This window comes from Archocentrus centrarchus, chromosome 4, assembly GCF_007364275.1.
Source record: "Archocentrus centrarchus isolate MPI-CPG fArcCen1 chromosome 4, fArcCen1, whole genome shotgun sequence".
Taxonomy (NCBI): domain Eukaryota; kingdom Metazoa; phylum Chordata; class Actinopteri; order Cichliformes; family Cichlidae; genus Archocentrus; species Archocentrus centrarchus.
The window spans coordinates 13,133,760-13,143,881 of record NC_044349.1 but is presented as its reverse complement, the minus strand read 5'-3'; positions in this window follow the sequence as shown (position 1 = coordinate 13,143,881).

Genomic DNA, 10,122 nt, shown 5'->3' with positions numbered 1-10,122 from the left:
GTTTCTCATGAGCTGAGTGACCGGCAGCAAGGTTACATCAGACAGAATTTGCCCCAGAGACACTGACCGTACTGCCCCCCGACCCCCTCGTATCAAGGTTTTATAACTGCTCCCAGTTATTCAAAAACAAGACCTAATGACAGCATCATGAGACCCTGAGGCTACTGACAAACTTAACAATTGTGATGGTTTTTTAATTAATGAGGGGTCTGTATGTAATCACTACTAAGTTTCCCAAATGATCAAAGCAGCAAATAAATTAAAAATAAATGATCAGTTATGTACCCTTTATGTGCAATAATGCATTAACATTGTCTTCTGCTGTTGTGCGCGCACCTTATTTTCATCCATCATTTGGTTACTGTTGCAGTGTTGTTGGTACAGGCACTCGAAAACTATTCATGCCCAATGCTGATTTTTTAAGTAATCTGATTACATGTAAATTTTCCATTTAATTTGGTTGCATAAGTACAATGCAAAATCTCAAACTGAATGGAATCTGGTCAAATAAAATGTACTTGAATGTATAAAATATACATTCAGTTTATACTAAGCATATTTTCCTTAATGATCAATTGTTTGAATACATAAACATTTGACTTTATATATTTCAGCTGCATTTTGTGTCATGTTTTATGTAACTCCCAGCTCCAATCATTTTAGACTGTAGACATAGTTTATAAATATTATATATATATATATATATATATATATTTTTTTTTTTTTTTTTCCTGGTTGGAACCCTAAATAATTGCTATATATTACCATACAGAAGATGCAGAATGAGGAAGAGTTTTCAGTGTACAAGAGGAGAAATTACTGGGCCTGAGAGTTTTACATAACATAAATGTTAATGAATAGTGCTTGAATCAGTCCCCTAATATCTTCATGCATTTGGTTAGTTGTAGATGCTGAACTGTGACCTTTCACCTCAGTCTCCTGTGGTTAGGATTAGGATTAAAAAACAAATATTTATTTAAATAATGCATATTAGCTGTGTAGCAGGTGCTATGTGCCGTATAAGCTTCTAATTGTTCATATTCCCATAACTGTAAAGGCAACATAATGCATTTTGTGTCATCAGAATGCTTCATTGGTATATGTGAATTCACCGCTTCTAATATAAATTTTTGATGTTAAGTTTTACAAAAATTCTAACTGAACAAACAAGGCATACAGTAAAGCAAGGGCACAGGCCATTCCCCCAGAGCTATGTGTGGATGTTCAACAATCCCAAGCACGTATAGCTGATAATCAATATGCCCAATTTTTCTGCTTATGAACCCCTCCTGCTTTCTTATGTAATGTGCTGGGAAACACCTGCCTGTCACTCTGTCTGGGACCATCCTGCAATCACCACCCCTGCCATGGATCCCCTTACACTTCTGAGAAATGTGTATCCAAATTGTTCCTGGTGACAACAAGCAGATGACGGCGCGCTAAAAGAAAAAGTTCAGTCAGTCTGAGTCAGAGGAAAGATGAGGAGGAGGCGGAGGAGGGAGGAAATGAGGAGGGGTATATAGCCCAAAGAGTCAGACCATGCTGGTTTAGACCGGTTCCTGCCCCTGTCCCATTTTCTGCTTGTGCTTCTCCTCCTTCCCCCTACTTTATCTCTTTATCACATTGACTCCTCTGTTTTTCTTCCTTTCCTATTTTGGTCTACTTTTCCTTTTATTTTTTTCTCCTTTGGACTTTCCCCCATCCTTTCCTTCTTTTCACAACTTCTCTTCTTCTTCTCCTCTAATTTCAATTTTGCAGATGTTTATACTACTATATAAATGCTTATGCTGATATTGTAAAATTCCAGTTGCAGGTTCTTCAGTTTTGGCAATATTTTATTTAACAGAGAGTCAGGACAATCAGAGGCTGTGTGCTTTGTGTGGGAAGCAGAAGATGCAAAGACTGAGTAAAACTGTCGTGAGAGGTGTGATTAGGAGTGCCTTTCCATTAACTTCTAATCACACTTCTAGACAGAAGTCTAGACAGAAGTGTCCTCTGTGACATATAAGCAAGGATTGCACTGTGAATAAAGGAAACTGCACCAAGGCATCAACATAAAATGTCAATGTCAAGTACATATACATCTAAAATAGAAGTCTTTACACTGTCATTTGAGAGAACAAAAACTATTTCAGGCTAAACAAAGAGAAAATAGTGGTCAGGGTCAATAAACTGGAATTTGGATCAGATTTTTACTGCCAGCTGTTGACATTCTAAACAGAGATGGGCAGGATTTGACATTCCTCAGCAAAACTCCAAACTCTGCCTTTTCCACTGATCTGCAAGGGTTTGTTCACCCAGACAAGACTGGAAGTTTAAACACTGAGACACTGAACAATCTTTTCTTCTTCAGGCTGCCAGCTGAAAGGATTAAAGCCCATCATCAGTCAGATCTGACACAAGGCAACAGCTCAGACAACTGAGTTGACAAACCAATGGAAGAATGTTATGTCAGAGATGTACATTTATAGCTACAGTCATAGTAAAAAGAAAGCAAAAACTTTGCTAGTTATACGGTTTTCCATATCAGAGCATAATAAACAATAATCTGGTCCTTAGCAGGACTTAAAAAGCAAATACAACCTCAGATGCCAAAATTCAGAAGGAGTGTGGGAAAACAATACATCCTTACTGCTTCCATAGGAATTAAGAGGATAAGTAGCAGCCAGGTGCTGCTAACTTAATGCAATTGATTAATTGATCACCAACACGTGTGAGCACCTCTATAAAAGCAGACGTTTTGGCAGCTTGCTGGTCTGGTGCATTCAGGTGAGTTTTAACAGGATGCAAAGGAACAATGACGTCAGCAATTGTTGCTGCCCATCAATCTGGGAGTAGTTACAAGGTAACTGGTTCATTCATTCCGGACAATGATCCCAAGCACAGCAGCAAATGTACAACAGAACAGCTGAAAAAGAAAAGACTCAAGGTGCAATGGCCCAGTCAAAGTCCAGACCTCAACCTGATTGAAATGCTGTGGTGGGACCTTAAAAGAGCTGTGCATAAATGAATGCCCATGGATGTCAACGAACTGAGGCAAGGCTGTAAAGAAAATTGGGTCACAATTCCTCCACAATGATATGAGAGACTGATGAAGTCACACAGGAAATGCTTACTCTAAGCTATTTCTATTAAAACTGGTTTTACAAGCTACTGAATCATGGGTGTACTTAGTTTTTCACACATTGCTTCTACATTATGGCTTAAAATTGCATGAAAGCTTTCCATCAGTGTTCCCACTGATGAATAGGTGATATAAGGAAGCCGAGTACAGACAAAAATAAGGACACCAAAAAAGAAAAACTGAAGTGTAACTCTCCCCAGCAGATGGTGAAATGGAAAAACTAGTGTTTTCTTGTCCAGTTATTTTTGGTTTAGTTTAAGCTATTTGTGAACATTATTTGTTGGATCTGGTGTCAAAGTCCTGTACACAAACAAGCAGCTCCGGTGACAAGGATACATTTGATAGCTTCACTTGCTAATTAAGGCCTGTTTACAGCCTGTGTAAGGTAGCAGCCAGATTTGCTGAGCAGACTGGCAAACATAGCATTCAATAGTCTCAGTGACCTATGTCCCTTATTACAGTACAAGGTCTTCCTGTTATAGTACAAGCCATGTTAATGCTTTCCATTTTCTCTGCCTTAGATCACAACAAGACTGACTGAAGATGATTCCCGGAACCTGTTTGATGACAAATGGCACTTTAACACTACAAAACTAAAGTTCAGTTAATCAGATTAAATATTTTAAATTGGAATAACTTCTTGATCACTGAAACTCCAAAATAACAGCTTGAAGCGAGACCCATTATCTCCTTCACAGTAAAATCTGTTTGTCTTTTTGGTGAGCTGGAGATTTAAAGTCACATCTTGTGAGTCACAAAATCATCTCACATTTTCAAGGATTAAACTGGATTCAAGGTGAGCTCAGAAACTTGGATGGATGTGAAAGCAGTCTTCTAGTGTCAAACTTTGCACATATCATGTGACGCATGGTGATGGGTAAGCATGTAAGTGAAGGAACAATAAGCGAAATAACTTCAGCAGAGGGGGGGACTTATGTCTTTGCATAATGAAATTTAAATGATCAAATAGTGGTTAGAAATGTGGCAACAAAGACAACACAAGGGTTTATCTTTAAACATAATACCACAAACAAGAGCAAGAAACATGGTTCTGCTATTCAGACAGCCTGCTCTTTCTGGCACAGACTGAGAACTTAAGGTCACAAGCTCACAACATCTGACTGAAGATCAACTTAACACTGAACATAATTTTAGCTGATTCAGACAAAGGTGAGGTGGCTGAGCATGTGAGGTCAATGGGCTTCACTGCCAAGGAAAAGTTGTAGCAAGAAATTAGTGCTAATCATGGGAGAAATTGGAATATGTAGAAAGTCTGTATATGGCAGAAGTTCAGTCATTGTATTAATTGGACAGTATAAACTATTAACAGAACTACTTCAAGCTGCCAGTAAAGTATCTTTCCAAGACTTCTAGGTCATTAAACATGTATTACAGAAGTCCTGCAACAGATGTCAAGCATATAGCATATAGAAGCTGCTTAGCTAAAATCTATGGTGAATATTATATGTATTACCATCACATAACATTTGGCATATGACTCCACAAAACCCTTTCATCCACTTCTCTGCTATAAAGAGAATAAAGCCTACAGGCAAAGCAAAAAGCTATCTTAGCGCCAAAGTTCCTGATTTTCTTTTAGTTAAAAGTGCTAACCTTTAAACCTTAAAAGTGTGAAGTGGCTACTTTCTGCATCTGCAGTGCATCACACAGTTGGTTCTTTTTTCACCAACATTAAATAATCCTGTGACGGAGAGCTTTACTGCAGCCTTTGATCTGCAGGACCTCCGGCGCAGTGTGACCACAAAACAAACGCTGACCTTCTTTGTTACGACAATCTGTGATTTGGACTATTTGTTGAACCATAATAGGATTAGAGATGAGTGGTGGAGACGAGTGTTTACAATAGCACACAAAGGTGTTTCACAGTAAATCACAGGCCAACCGCCACAACCCAGACACAGTCCAACAATTTCAGAAAGCACTCACATGAACATCATTGACTGTCTAATCACAGCATAGCAATTTGTCCACCTGTAATGAGACTAGCAAAACCATTACTGTGACTAGAATAAGTGGAGTTGAGTAGCAAGAAATGAAACCACACAACATGTCATCTGTAGAACAGATCTTAGCAGATGGGTGAGTGTGTATCAAGAGCCAGAAAGTCAAGTCTTCAGACTGGGTGTCAAAATTGTTTTCTAGTGCAAGAAAAACAAATAGAAGGAAAGCAAATAGAAAGCTGCGCCACAGCAAATGGATTAAATAATGTTTACTGATCATCCAACACATCTACCCATGTTCCTATTCAGAGGCGTGGGAGAGGCCTGGAGCATTCCCAGCTGTCAAAGGGTGAGAATGTCATATGATCAATAATCATTTGATATGTTATAAGTTAAGTTTGTTACTATTAGAAAATGTACAAAAGTAGCTGAAACCAACCACAAACCACCAGGCATTACAAACATCAATTTCAACTTTATGAAAGCCGTCAAAATGATGTTAACAGATGCACTAAACAGTATTTATTTGACATTTACAAATTTTTAGAAACATTAGTTTACAATAACGTTCAGACTGGCTTGTGGACCAATTATTTAACAGCTGGCAAACTTTATTCATCATCATTTCATTATTAAAAGTAAAAAGCTATTAATTAACATTCAATTAAATATAACTTCACAGTTTATAAACAAGCAGACTGTGTGGTTATGACTTTAACATAAAGAGTTGCTGTACGTACAGTAAATGCAGTGAGAGGTTTCTGTGTTTTGCTCGAGCACATGTTCACTCTGAAAAACCTTTAGACTGCATGGCGCTCTGCCAAGACCAGGCCACTCTCTGCAGTGCATTCAATTACTGTCCCACATGAATCATCCTGTGTGACAGGCAGAGTGAGGTAAATGAGCAGCAGCAGCAGCACAACACTTGTGAACAAGTTATCAAAATCCAATTCAATTCAATTCAATTCAATTCAATTCAATTCAATTCAATTCAATTCAATTCAATTCAATTCAATTCAGTTCAATTCAATTTTATTTATATGGCGCCTAATCTCAACAAGCAGGTTCTTCAAGGTGCATTTTATTGTAAGGTAAAGATTCTACAGTAATTACAGAAAAAACCCAACAATCAAAACAACCCCCTATGAGCAAGCATTTGGTGATAGTGGGAAGGAAAAACTCTCTTTTAACAGGAAGAAACCTCCAGTAGAACCACGCTCAGGGAGGGGCAATCATCTCCCACGACTGGTTGGGGGTGAGGGGAGAGAGTCAGGACAAAAGACATGCTGTGGAAGAGAGCCAGAGATAAATAATAACTAATGATTAAATGCAGTGTGAAGTATAAAGACAGAAAATGTGAAAAGACGTGAGTGAAGAAGAAACACAAAGTGAGTTAAGGGAAGCCAGCAGCCTAGGCCTGTTGCAGCATAACTAAGGAGGGTTCAGGGTCACCTGATCCAGCCTTAACTATAAGCTTTATCAAAAAAGAAAGTTTTAAGCCTAATCTTAAAAATAGAGAGGGTGTCCAAACTCCAAGCTGGGAGCTGGTTCCACAGAAGAGGGGCCTGAAAGCTGAAGGCTCTGCCTCCCATTCTACTCTTAAGTATCCTAGGAACCACAAGTAAGCCGGCAGTCTGAGAGCAAAGTGCTCTATTTGGGTGATATGGTACTATAAGGTCTTTGAGATAAGATGGGGCCTGATTATTCAGTGACCTTGTATGTGAGGAGAAGGATTTTTAATTCTATTCTAGATTTAACAGGGAGCCAATGAAGAGAAGCCAATATGAGAGAAATCTGCTCTCTCTTTCTAGTCCCTGTCAGTACTCTAGCTGTGGCATTTTCAGGGAGCTTTTAGGACAACCTGATAATAATGAATTACAGTATTCCAGCCTAGAAGTAATAAATGCATGAACTAGCTTTTTAGCATCACTCTGAGGCAGGATGTTTCTAATTTTAGAAATATTGCACAAATGCAAGAACGCAGTCCTACAGATTTGCTTAATATGTGCATTGAAGGACATATCCTGGTCAAAAATGACTCCAGGATTCCTCACGGTGTTACTGCAGGCCAAGGTAATGCCATCCAGAGTAAGTATCTGGTTAGACACCATGTTTCTATGGTTTATAGGGCTTATATAGAGTATAATTTATTATTTAAATTATTTATCAACAAACATTCTAAAAAAAACAACAGCAAAACATACAGCATTGAAATCAAAAGATAAAATATTGTATATATGGTACAGTATTTACATACTGTATAATGTATGCTCTAGACACTTCAAAAGTTAATCTATGCCAGCCCCAGAAAAAAGGTGAGATAAAATAAGTTCCCTCTAGACAGAACAGCAAACAAGTCATGTTGATACCTGCAGCAACCCTTCTGAGGACACTTTTCCTTTCGGTCTTTTATTCTTAGCATCTGGGAAACTTTATTTTGCAATACTTAATGTCTGGGACTGCCAGTCTGTGATGATCACCTAACTATTATTAAGTGCACGAAATGAGCTGTCACGTAAAGCTGTGCGAGAGATCATTGCTGAATTCTACAGATAAGAGGAAGAGTTTCAACATAGAGTAATTTTCCTGGCCCTAATCAGCAGCCCAGCGCTTGCCTAATCAAAACTGTAAAGAGTAAATAACTACCTACAATGACTGAACTTGTAAAAGTTCTTGACTGTAACCCTCCCAAAGATTTCTGTTCCAGAAATGAAGCAACACAAAGCTTTAGTTTCAATGTGATAATTTTAGAAGTCAGCCTCTTCACTGTATGTGATCTGCTGGCAAACTGTGAGCACTGTGTTGCTTTTTTTAGGCTCAGCGTAGTGGACCTCCGGGGTATAAAGGGTGACATGAACAAACAAGATACATAACTTGGCTTGTTGTCCACCTTGTCTTGTCCACCTTGTACCTGTGAAAACCCAGACACCACATTGTGATCCCCAACACTCAATGTATAGTGAGGATTGCAGCGAATCAGTAAAAAAAATCAGTAAAAAGACTATTAATGTTGCATAAAGTTTTAGACTTTTAGCTCTGGAAAACACACACACACACACACACACACACACACACACACACACACACACACACACACACACACACACACACACACACACACACACACTGATTGACCAGCCTGAAAATACCACACACACACTGACTGACCAGCCTGAAAATACCACTACAGTTAAAAACATTTAACAGACCAGAAATCTTTTATTTTCTATGATTTCTGAGTTGCACATTTAAAATTTTCTCTATAAATCTAATCTTTCACTAGGCCTTGACCTTGTGCTTTTCATTCTCATGCTGTCTGCCTGCCACAGTGATGATGTAAGGCCGCAGCATTTCAAAATCAAAGCCACTTTTCAAGTTGTTATTCTCCCATCCCTCCTCTCAGCTCCAACCTGTTTGATCCAGATCACTGCAGTGCTTTGATTTCAGTCCTCGCTGCACTTTAGGTTATCGGGGCTACTGGCAGACTTACAGCAGACAGAGTGCGAACTTGATTATATGTGTGTCTTCTAGTGTGGAAGGATTAAGGTGCAGTGAGTGGGGGTTGTAGCCTTTAAAAGAGACTGCTGTGTCACACGGCTACATAGTCAGCATAGCTCCCTGTTTAGACTGCTCACCCTCCTTCACCTTCTCCTCCCACCTGCAGCTCTCCACTCCACAGATATCTTCTGGGGTCGCTGAGTCAGAACTGTCTAAACCGCCTGAACTCATGGTCCCAGCTGATGAGAAGCTGCTCAAAAGTTGATATCCATCAACTGATTGCTACTAGTTTAGATTATACAATATAAACAAAAAGACAAAAAAGGCCAGTTAGTCTCTAGCTGACCCTCCAGGTTATGGGATGTTCTCTGGTATCTGGATTTGGTGGGAAACCAACTCTAAAGCTGCCTTTTTGGTGATTTTGCCACTTCAAGACACAAGCTGTGAACCTCCTGATGACAGAAAGCTACACACAACATGTCTTCTTTATCTAAAACACAATCCTGCATGAAAGTGAACTTAGTGCAGGTCACAAACTTGAGCTCAGCCGCAGTCTTGGTACACCATAACTGCTGATCTCAGTGCCAGCCCACAACAGCTGATCGGTCTGCTGATATTTTTCTCTGCATCTTACTGGCAAATATCAAAGTCTTGCTTGGGTCTGACTGTTGTTGACACTTCAAGCTGCTTTGCAGCCCACCTCCACTCCAGGCTTTCCATGTATGCAGGTGGAAAGACAAGCAGGTCCCAAAACAGAGTTGCCAATTCTAAAGGACTGCAGATTGCGGTCTTCTCTGATTTAGGTGTTGTCTATACTATATCTGAGTATGTTTAGATTTTGGTTGCTTCTGAAATACACATATTGAGTTCATTACATTATTCAGGGTCGCAACCATTACTGAAGACACTGAAGTCACGTCCACTCTGACAGTTTTACTAGAGATCCATTAAAAATGTTTTGTCCATACAATGATTAGTAAATTTGAATTTTATGGAGTTAAACTCCAGCATTTCAGGCAGTTCAAGCAATTTTAGATTAAAAAAAGGATTAAAAGAAGAGGGTCACCATATATGTTATAATTGATTAATGAAATTAAAATCAAATTTTACATTATTAAGCATAATTATTTTTCTGCCTTCTTTATCTTCATGTTTGCATTATTTGTATTCTTTACATAAAAAAACAAACCAAAAAACAAAAACAGAAACTGTCATCCACCCATGTGGAAAGGATCACAAGTTGGACCGACCAGTTGGTTGATCATCTTCATTAAATGTTACATATTACCTGCATAATTTTAAAGCATCTGACATGTCTCCATAAATTATTTACGTTCACATTACTTGTCTTTATAAAAATATCGAACCAGTTTCTGGTTTCTGGAGGATGAAATCATGAGGTTGTTTTTATTCACGGCCACAGTGTTTTGGTTTGAGGTACACCAGTTTTTGCAGGGCACTGGCCTTCATGCCCAAAATAAAACCTATACACAGTGTTTGCTGTCAAATCATCAACAGGTGGACTCACCTTTAATGACA